Raw genomic sequence first — 11766 nt, forward strand, 5'->3', positions numbered from 1 at the left:
CCATCGGAAGGCCGGTTTTTTTTTTCGGGGAAAGGTTGTAACCCTACGCTGCTGTTCTGCCTACCTGCTTGCTGTACCTATTACGTCGCCGCCACCGCAAATCCCCACTTGTTACAAACTCCGAGGTTTTCGCACTGTTAGCAGTCGTTTTACACGATGGGTTTGATGCGCCTGAGATGCCAGGAGTGACATCGCTTGTAGTATTAGAGCGACGTTGCTTGTCTGCAAGACGGTGCCGGTCAAACAAGCGTTATCAACGCCATAATTCTAACGGCACATTCCATTTATTTCGTGGCTGCCGTGGCTTGCGCAGAAAAGGTCGGGTTGACTGCGATAGCTTTTCTTGAGTCAAATAATGGAGCTTTGGCTCAATCGCTTGCAGCGCTAGCAATGCGGCCTCGTCTGCAAGACCGGTGCGTGAGAAACAAGCGTTAGGACAGCCAGAATTTCAAAAATGCAGCATAAACTAGACCATCGTTAAAGGAGGCGATGACTAGACACAAGCAACAATATTCGTTGACAACTTACGTAAGTATAGAGTTGTTTTAGGCGCCTCGAACACCGCCCGCCGACATAGCTGTTTGTTAACGCGTCCGTCTACTGTTTTGTAGGTCAATGGTTCGATTCCTCGTTAAACGTGTTTTTTTTTTTTTTTACGTGAGGGTTTCATTAGCTCCTTTTTTAACGACCAGGGTAAGCACCTGTTCCTTGCTTTCTATCACGCCGACATTTACCGCCCTCTTCCTAAACCCAAAGTAGCTCGTTTTCTCGCACGTTCTCTCTTGAGAAGCCCGCCGTGAAAACAAAACCAAAACAAACGTCAAACCTCTTTACAATATCAGTATATATGTCAATTACTTTATGTGTCTTCACTTTTTGTGTTTAAAAACCTTAAATTTAAGTTATAAACACATTTCAGACTTTGAAAGCAGAAAGATAATTACCAACATTACAGTAGTAACACAATTTTCGTCAAACTTAGAAATGCTGCATTTGAAGTCTGGCAACTATCTCTCACTTTTGTGTGTGTTTTTTCATGGCGTTTTGTGCCGAGTGGTTGGTGGCGTGATTTAATCTGTTTTATCTATTTCAAGCTTAAATCATAGTTATAGAAGCTTTATGGGTGATGTCTACCCTTCTAACCTACGCGTGTGTTGAACATGGGGACCCCGGAAGAACGATCATCGCCGGATAAAATACTGCGCGTCAAAAGTGGATGACATTGCATCAGAACAAAGCGTGTTCGTGTGTCCGCGAGATGAAGACGACAGTGAAGGAGAATTTTACGTTGGAAACATCGTTTTTGCTCGGGTAAGTGCGCATTTTTTATTATTCTGTATTTGGTTGGAATGAGTTCTGGTGTTTATGGGTCAGTAATTCGCTAGACCCCCATCTCGTTTGCTCTGAGAGCCTACGTGAGTTAGTATACTTGTTTGGCGCCCAGTCCACCGTTTCCGCAGAAGTCAGCATCAATTTACGCTGAAGCTAGACCTTGGCTACGATGCTCGCGCTATGGTTCACGGCTGCTAATAATTTCACATCACGCAAGGCTCTTTAACACCGGGGCGTTTGTTTATGTGTCTCTCAAACAGTGCCTTTGCGGTTGCAGATCGCAGTCGCAATTTCGCGTGAGTGGCACAACGCTGTGATTAGTCCTCCCTCGTGAATACCCGCGGTATACCAAGAAATAACATGAACAGGAGGTTCCCTGGAAGTGCATGTGAAAACGCGTACACGTGATTCCATGGCTGGCGTCTCGTAGGTGTTGTGAAATCTCTCCCCCCCCCCCACGAATTCCGTGCAGTGCGCTTCGCAGCTATTGCGCTCGCGAGACCGGCGACCGTACGCCTCGCGGTCTTCGGGCCGCGATATGTGTGCTGTTCTCGTGAAGCTCGACAACAGCGAAATTGCCGTACTCGCTCGCCAACGCGCCCCGACAGCGTACGCGTCGACCGGGTGCTGACGGAGTTGTGCTGGAAGAAAAGCAGGCAAGAGATGAGGGCGCACGAGGTGTAGTTAAGCATGAGAATTTACAAAGTGCAAGGTGGAGAAAATAGTATGCAAGGACCGGAAACGGTGAGAGAGTTCGGGCCGCGCGCCAGCGAGCGAGTGCGGTAATTTACGTTGCCGAGTTTCACGAGTCCGGCACGAATATGACGACGCCCGTCTGAGAGTTCATAGAGGTATAGAATTCACATACGTGCAAATTGAAGGTGAAATGCGCGCATGTGGCCTCGCAGGGAGTTAGCATAGTCTCGGGGTAGTGGGGGAGATTTCACAACGCCTACGAGGCGCCTGCCGATTCTGTCAGAGTAGCTCTCGGGAAGTCTGGGGCTTGATATCAGAGGCATATGTATTGTTTAAATTAGTGCAGAAAATTGAGCCAATTCGCAAGTTCTCATTTTCGCAAAACCGCAGGCCATACAGAGACTAACAAGAAAGCTGTAGGCACTCACTCAACTCAATTTATATTGGAGAATTGAACGTGCAGATACAAGTCAGACATTGAAATGGAGGAGCCTCAACTATCACACACCAGTTCCGATTGAAAGCAAGGGATACAGATGAGCTGCTAGCATGCGTTCCATGCAAATTAGCTCAGTAGCTAGCTTTGCATATATCATGCATACCCCACTCACAGTACCTGCGGGTCTAATAAATACATTCTTACTGTGACCTAAATTTCACTCGGGGTGTTCCGGGAATGTTCTTATTAGTGCCTTGGAGGTTACTGTCTTTAAATGATTAAAAATCTACTTGATGTAAGCATTCGTGCTTTGTGTGTGCTCTTCTTGTATTTCAACAAGTGTCAGCACACTCACAGATTATGCACCTGCAGGTGCTGCTGCTAGCTGTCCTGGGTCAGCTGCCTTCCAGTCCAGTTTCAAAGGCTTTGCCAGGGCCTCCCTTGGCCAACCGACACTGCACCTGCTGTACCCAAGTACTGCCTGGCCTTTCGTTGGTGCTCCGTACGCTTTGCCGCCAGGAATGGTCATTCATCCATCATCTGGCCGCTTGGACCACCCGTTCAGAAGTCAGCGCATTTGCTCGACACATCGGTCCAGGCACTGCTGCCTTATCGGTGCACCCACCGATTATGTATTTTCAGGTTAGTTATTGCATGTTGTGGAACTTGCCATGATGTATACCTGTTAGCAGTGCTGTGGCCTCTGATTATTTGAGACATTTTCATGAAGCAGTGCTGTGCGTATGGAGCGTGTCATTGCTTAGCAGAGATATTGAAGAGAATCTGGGGCTGACGACTAAAGGGCAAGAAGAGAAATTGAACTGACTTTGAAGCAAGTATTCGTATGTAATCAAGCCAAGCAAACATTTAGGATCTTTCGATATGGTTTTAAACTTGCAATACAAACTGGTCTACTTCAGATCATACTGGTAATAATCATACTATACCGAAAAGTACATCCCGCAGTCTGTAGAATTCTGACAGCGCTTTTTTCGCAGTCTCTCATGACAGGCACTAATCTCAATGGTTGGAAGATAGTCGAGGTAGCACCAGTCTTTAAATCAGGAGACGGTACTTCACCATTAAATTTCCCTAACAAGCACCATATGCAAGGTCAGGAAACATTTCATCCACTCTCAGGTCGCTAATTATTTATAAAATCACAATATCACATTCGAGTATCACCACGGTTTTCACAAGGGTTACTTGAGAAACACAACTTTCAGGATTTGTTCACGATCTACATTGATCCATTGACACAGGCTTACAAACTGCGGTAGTTTTTCTCGATTTTTCTAAAGCATTCAATCGCATTGCACACCACAGACTACTTCTCAAACTTCACCCTAATGTCCTCACTTGAGCAAAAGATTTTCATTCTTCTCAAATGCAGTTTACTTCTAATAACTATATACTTCTTTTGCTCGTGCCACTTTGTTGTCCCCCCAGGCAGGTTGCTTGGTCTATCTTCCATGTTGCATATCCTCCCATGTAGGTCTATTTGCAGATGATGTTGTAATTTATCACACAATTTCTTTCAACTACTACCGTCAATGCTTTCAATCTGATCTTAACACAATTAACTCCTGGTGCTGCAAATGGCTAATGTCGCTTATCTCTAAAACAAAGTGCATGACTTTAACGGTGGCAAGTCTCGGATTGTAAATACTTACTTCATTAACAACAGCCTGATTACCTCTTGAGACAAAGGTGTTTTGGTAGGCCAGTAGGGGAGGGGGGATTGCATGGTGGATTTCAAAAGGTACATCGATTGGGAAAATAAGACGTGTGATTAATATTTTCATTTGCACTCCAAAACTCGCTTTATTTCATATGTTTAACCCACTGCCGTGGCTAGGGTGGTGTGCTGTGGAGGCGAATGTCGGTTAGATACCGCTTGGTGTAGCCGCTTTTCAGATGGAGGCAACACGTAAAGACGCCCGTGTTTGGAGATTTCGATGCGCACAAAAATACCCAGATGGTCAAAATTAATGCGAAGCCTTCCCCTACAGTGCTCCCCATATCCCAAGTGTAGCTTTGGCGTGTTAAACCACCGTTTTTTTTTTTCATGTTTTTGGTATAGTACCAGCTGCTGTAGCAGGTGCAACTTAAAGGTAAAATTATACATAATGTTTCCAAGAGCTAAATATAAAGGCCATATTGAAGTGCGTTTATGGGTCTATCTCATAGCAGTAGTGAAAGGTTATATACTCTGGTGCAGGTTAAGAACGCCAATGGCTCATGTGGTGTAGTCCAGTGTTTGATGGAATGCCGTGTAGGCAGGTAAAAGCATTATTGCAGTGATGAAACGTAGGTCACTGACCAAGTCAAGAAAGCCATTTAACGGTTTGTTGCTTGTTCACGGTGAGCATGTGTCGTGGAAAACGAAGCTATATATTGGGCATTACGCGGCGCAATGAGTTTGCATAGATATGGTGCAGATTGCCATCCATTATGTTGATAATGTTGGGCGTCGTCTGAACAATGAGGGACTCGAGCAGTAATCGAGAAGATAGATTGCACTCAGTTGTCAGTAATTTTGTCTTGTTCCAGTTGACCACGTGTCCCGTCCTCTCACGGTGCTCTGCCAGTGGACTTGTTTTTGCATGGCCCTTGTTCACTTCGTTCCAGTGCTGCATTAATCTTCTGTGCAGATTGCCCGTTTCGCCAATGTACACTGATTTGCATTCAGCGCATGGAATCTAATAAACAATACCCGGAAGCTTGGAGCGTGAGAGGGGGTCTCTCACGCTGACAATGTCAGAACGCAGCTTGCTAGTGGGCACATGCACAATGTATGCACTGCGTGTCTTGAAAATGTGTGCGAGAGTTTCACCGATGTGTGGGACGTAGGTAATTGCTGCACGTTTTGATGCAGTCGTTGTCCTGAATATAATGCCTAAAGCATTATATTCAGAAAGAAGCGAAGAAGGCGACTAGCAAGAATCCACATTGACATTAGCAGGCAGAAGCGTCCACAAGGCCTGTGTCAAAGCGTGCTGCAATTCTCGTCCTACACATCAATCAAACTTTCGCACGCATTTTCAAGAAACACATTGTGCACATCGTGCAGGTGCCCACTAGCAAGCTATGTTCTGACATTGTCAGCGTGAAAGACCCCCTCTCACGCTTCAAGCTTACAGGTGGTGTTTATGTTTTGAACAAAAAAAGTGCCATTTAAACGTGACACCTCCTTCCTTGCCGATTTCTGATGCCTGATTGTTCAGTTTGTGGGGATACGTTTAGCAGATTGCTCACATGTCTAACCTGTATTTGTGCTTGAGCAGTCAAATGCTGATGTTAGCAGTGCAGTAGGTGAAAATTGTAGTTTGATTGTAGTTGTGTGCAGATTACCTACATTGTGTTAATTCGTAGAAAAGCAAAATTGAGGTAACCCTGCTAACTGTTCCGCATTGCAGCATTTTATTATGCGAACGTTTAGGAGTTCAGCTGCTTGTTAAAGGTGAAATAAACAGTGGTACAAAAAGAAGAGCATCTACTAAACAGAAATATCTTCACAATCGCAGGATGCCAACGGTCCGCCTACCAACTTGTGTCCTGCATCGTTTCTGCTGGCTGGAGTGGTTCATGGAGCATTTTCCAGCTTCTCAAAGTTTGTGGTCAAGCGCTCCTCCAAGTGAAAGATGCCGCAGAGGGATCTTTTGTTTTAATGCCACAATTTCACGTGCTCAGCAGCAAATTTACTCGTAAGGCTTTTTAACTATTCATCACCCAAGAGGGCATGTTACCTTCGTCTTCGGTGGAATGTGTCTGCACTCAGGTTATTTGTGACAGAAACAAGTGGACCACGTCATGAGAGTCATTGAGGCCTTGTTGATTGTGCATGCTTCTGAAATGACATTTTCATAAAGCTGAATACTTTCCACATATTACGATTTGTGAACAAATTATGGTAAAAGTCATGATTAGTTGTACTACACTGCAGGAAAGAAATGCCAACATACGTTTTAAGCGCCTCTGATATTTCAGATCATTGGCTGGTGAGCAATAAAACAAAACTGAAATTTTTTTAAAGTAAAATCAAATATTCGTTGTCACCAGTGCATGACCATAGTAAAAGCTATCTAGTCACCAAATTTAGAATTAGACACGAAATGCCAAGAAAAATAGGGAAATAAACTAGACAGCTGGCTACAATAAACCAATTTGTAAAATTCCTCAATGTCTATCAAGTGATGATTCAGGCGGGTTAGTTAAGATGTCAGTGGGTTTACACACCCAACTTGCAGGGAAGCACATGAGCTCCCAATATTAACATGTTTTTAGTGAAGACCGTCTTCCGTCATTAAGCTGCTTTGCACATTGATGCCAGTCTGATAAATGTCCTGAATTTTTGTTATGATCAATCTTTGTATGGGAACCATATATTTTTATATGATGTCGCTGTGTATTTCTGAAACTGTATCTAGTCACTAATTCCAATTTGTCGTGGTCAGGTTTTTTCAACTAATTCGTAGCTTTTTTAACAATCATGGTATATTTTGTGTGCCTAAAGGAATGCCTCATTGCATGTTTAGCCTATGTAGTGTTGAAAGCGGACATTTTGCTTCAAAGTGGAATGTCGGGCTAGCAACAAGGTACTTCGCGTGCTGCTCACTTTCATTCATGCCATTATTTTTTATATTATCATTTAAAATTAAAAGCCAACCAATTTGCTGTCGTTTTAATTTTGTCACCTACTTTATACTTTTTTTTTTTTCAACTTTGTGTAAGGATTGACTATCCATATTTTTATGATACCAAGGCGTTGGACTGAGCTAGCTGGTACATGTTTGAATGGATGAAAAACCATAGGAAAACCCAGGACACAGAAGAGAACGACGGGACAAACTTGTGCCGTCATTCTGTTTTAACTGTTTCCTGTGTTTACCACTGGTTTTTTATGCATTCAAACATTTTTTATGAGTTTGTTGAACAGTGATTAGTTTAGGTGTGTTCAAACAATTGTTGGCTGCGAAGGCTCCCTGTAGCATTTGTATAAGTGCTCTCTGCTTTTTTTTTTGAGCCAATACCCCACCACCAGTCTTCATGAGGTGGTCTTTTGTAGAAATAAGTTGAAATAAATATTTGTTTGCATTGCTTTACATGTTTTGAAAGAATTTCTTGTTCATTCTTGTTTCATTCAACCCCGTTTCAGAATCCTACTTAAGGCATTTCCTCTGTTATTTTTTTTCAGAACCAGGAAGGGTGCTCATCCTCGGTTCTTGCTGAAGCAGCAGTATCCATACTTCACACGTGAGCTCTGAACACACAGTAATTACGGTATGAAACATTCTACCAGTATAAGCCTGCTTTGTAGACGTCATTGTAGATGTCAAAGCTCTTGACAGTGTAGTCCAATGTCTGGTGTAACGGGCAATGTCTACAACTTGTAAAAATTAATTTTGTGGCTATAATGTTTGTGATTATTTTAAAATGCACGTCAACTACTATTTAGAATCGCTGTCTAAATTGGCAGCCATTTTCCTGGTGGATACAGAAAGTGAAAAAGCGCATGTGTAGAGATTTCAGTGCACCTTAAATGTCCCAAATTTGCTAAAGCTAATCCAAAGCCCTCCTTGTCGTGCACTTCATATCCCATGTACAGTTTTGCGTAAAAACAGCTAAAAATTTATGATCAATTTAAACTTATTTTAATGTTTTTAAATGCAAATATTCTCAGTTTAAGCTGCCATATTTAGAGTAAAATATTTTGTAACAATTATATAGCTACCAAAGGTTTACAGAAAAGCTTTTTGCTTTTGGTTGTGCACATTCTTATCAAAAGAAAAATGTTGTTAAGAAAGGCAGAAGAAACCCAACTATGGAAATTAGCAAACCCTAAAGCTGCGGATAGAATGAATGTTTTGTAGAGAATCTTTTGCTGATTTCAGTTCTAGTCAACTCTAAAAAAGTCTATCGACGTAGAATGCTTACCGTGAGGCACCTCGTAATACTAGCCAAAACTAATGGGCCCTGGCTGTTGGCTTTTCATTTGCAACAGTGACAAATGACCCCACATCCACCGGCAGGGACATAGTGCAAGGCACCATGTACAAGCTAGCCTCATGATAAAATGTTTTCTGAACAATGGCATTACATTTCAACCATGGGCTTCACCAGGGAACTTGTATGCATTGTTCTGTGATGTTTGCAGTTCTTGTTATTGCTATGTGGGGTCATTTAGTCTAAAGGTATGTTTATAAAACTCCAAATACCACCAAACCTTGCAAGTGCTGTACCATATGAATATTTTTCCGTAAAGCAAAAAGAATAATGCAAACGAAAATAAATGGCTTGGGTACCCAACTTTTATAAGTAGATTATGAGCCGCAGTACGGAAGGAACTATATTATGAGCCGCATTACGGAGGAAACTATACATTTTGCATTTGGTCTTCCTTGATATTGAACCTTCCTGCTCAGCTCAAGAATAAGGCACTAAACATTGCAGGTAGCTACCTTGATTGGAAGTTTGATGCAATACTAAGAAGCCAAGGGTTTTAAGGTTCAAGGAAGTTTTGTGTGGTTGAAGTGTTGCACACCTAATTGCTTTCACTGCACAGCATGGTTAGGCTCTGCAGTGAATCTCGAAGGATGTGTACTGCAGTTCGGCAAAGTGAACATATAATTGGTTTTTTACGAAGTTTTGGGTAATCAACTAGCTCGAAAGTTATAACTGTACTGAGATGTGGCTCCTGACTTTTTAAATTGATGTTTTAACAATCGGTGACACAAGTTCAAGGAAATTATCAGCTGATGTTGAGCTTCAATGGAATGTCTCACAGAACCGAGCTTGGAAAGCACGAATGTTTCATACCATAATCGTGTGTGATATTGTGCAATATGTGGTCTCACACCTGCTGCACCTGTGAACCGAGGATGACGCACCCGTTTTGTACCCCTTTAGGTGGGTGCTTTTGCAGAAGATGCTCCTACAGATTAGGGTGCTAAGTAGCACCCTAGGATACTTTTAGGCGGAAAAGGGTGTTTATAAGGCACCTGTCTTCTGGGGTGCTTCACAGAGGGTGCTCCTGCGGCGACAAAATCCAAGCACCCTAAAGGGCGTAAAATATTCAGTTTTTAGGGTGCTCCTGCGGCGACAAGCTGAAGCACCCTTTTGGGCGTAAAAATTTTTAGTGTGTACTAAACGCTCTTAAGCAGCCACAAAATTGCAAGTGTACATCGGATAAAAACTTTACAACTGGTAATACATTAGAGACTGTTCGAAATGTGGGGTTAGTTCAAACTTATTTCTAAAGTTCCCGTGTGTAACCATGGGGACGCTTAAGCTCCCATTCAGGATGACTGTGGGGAACAAGATCATTTCCTTCAGTACAAAGTCAAAATTCAGGTGTAAGCATCGAAGCTACAGCTTCCCTTGGAGACAGGCTGTAGAGAAGGGATACCTCTTCTTTCCTACGGACTGGTGATCTTTGGAGCCCTACGGAATAATTAGACACTGTTGCATCGACTTAGGCGCAAGTTAAAAGCAACAGCCACATCGGCCAGCATTGTTGAAATAGCACTCACATCAAATTTCAAAGCTGACACAAATATGGGAAAACCTTCTTTTGTATATGAAAATTTCCTCCAGGGAGCTTCAACCCTAACCGTTCAGTATAAAATAATTTAAATCAATTTTAATCGTTGCGCGTGAGAAACCTCAGAAGGGATACCCTTTCGACATCGGCATCAGCATGACGTGTTCAGCACCTCACCCCACACTGCCGACATCAGGGCTTCCGTGACGTTGGCGCTCTGGCTGCTGTTGGCGCGCGATGCCCCGCATTGTGCATCACGTAAGAGCTTTGGGGCTGTCGTCATGCTGCCCAGCCGTGGTGCGACGAGAACAGTGACGTCATCAGCGCCATCCTGTCTAGTCGTCCGTCTCGGTGTTGATCTCGTCCAAGCCGAAATTGACACGAATAGACGATGCTTTAAATAAATATTTACGCAGAAATTCTTCACCTAATGTGCTATTGCACAATTAGTGGGCTGGTGGGCTTGAACAGCAGCGAAAAAACCCAACAAAAAAAAACTCCTGCCAGTACACCTGTGAACAGACGACCCTCGTCCCCCAACCCCTGCTCAGGGGAAGCTCGCCATTCGACTATTCAACTTAAAGAACGGAATGGCATTTAACTGCCCCATATAGGAGCATGTCCCGATCCCTCATTACGTTGAAGGAAATAGAACAAGTAGGAGCAGCACGCATGGGCCGAAGATTCGACAAGATGACCTTTCTTCCTTCTGGTAATAGCAGAAATAAATGCGGCGGTCGATTATGAGGAGCACAAATGGCATCCCGCTTCTAGTAGGAATAAAAAAGCAGCATAAAGGAAGACAATCGTGGCAAATCACTGTATCCACACTGGCTACAATGCCACTGTCGTTTTAGATTCCCAGACGCCCTGCATCTGTTACCACCGACAACGCGAATAATGTGTTCCCGGAAGCAGCCTATATTTGTATGTTTCGCACGTTTCTTCAGCTTGCACTTGCTTCTTTCTTAGAAACGCCTGGCCGTCTAGTATTGACGGAAGACTAGTGTCAATGCATGACGTACCCTGCTTCGCTAGCCAGAGTTATAAACTGGCTCTTATGTTATACGTGTGTTCCTGCACATGTTCAGTTACAGCCCCCGCCCCCTTGCGCACCAGTGCAAGCGGCGAGTGGTCAGATAAACTTGTTACCCCACTACCAAATACAGGCGGCTAAGCCAAGCGAAAGCCACTACACACCTGTGGTGAAACTGTGCAAGACAAGCTTCAACGTGGAATGTAATGGATATCGCTGTGCGCAGAAAGGATACCCCGCTTCGTGCGGTTCCGCCAAATTACAAGCAGCGGGAGTGCGAGCTTGAGCCTAATGGAGTACGTGTAGATATTTAAAAGGACACAACAGATGAAATGACTGTTTTCAGTGAAAGATCGCACTGTTCGATGCAAGTTTCGTGTATTTCGAGGCGTATAATTGAAGTGGTCATAGATCTAATTTTCCTTCAGATTTTACGCAAGGTATTCCGTTACACATATTTAAGGGAGCCACCCACAGAATCATTCAAGTATTTCCAGCAAAAGAGGTTGCTGCACCCTGGGAGAACTATCACAAAACAACTGTGAGGATTTCCCTGCATGGCGCTTCGGGGCCTGGCACGTAGTTGATCTGATTCTCCCGATATGTCAATGTTATGCGGCTTGTTCTCCAATACTAACTGCATGAACAGTGAAAATGGGCATAGCTCTCGCTTTCGCTCGCATACATATTGTCACGGCACTTTCAACTATGTGAAACGTG

At 43.5% G+C, this 11766-nt stretch overlaps 1 long non-coding RNA gene across 1 annotated transcript; it reads left to right on the forward strand.

The window, feature by feature from the left end:
* Positions 1-1006: 1006 nt before the first annotated feature.
* Positions 1007-7572, forward strand: LOC144148789 (uncharacterized). The gene is made up of 3 exons (XR_013318061.1): positions 1007-1311; positions 2840-3109; positions 5995-7572. It is a non-coding gene; the product is annotated as an uncharacterized LOC144148789 (long non-coding RNA).
* The last annotated feature ends 4194 nt before the right edge of the window (positions 7573-11766 follow it).

The sequence above is a fragment of the Haemaphysalis longicornis genome, unplaced genomic scaffold (genome assembly GCF_048455015.1).
Source record: "Haemaphysalis longicornis isolate Haplotype H1 unplaced genomic scaffold, Haemaphysalis longicornis Haplotype H1 scaffold_8, whole genome shotgun sequence".
In the NCBI taxonomy this organism is placed as follows: domain Eukaryota; kingdom Metazoa; phylum Arthropoda; class Arachnida; order Ixodida; family Ixodidae; genus Haemaphysalis; species Haemaphysalis longicornis.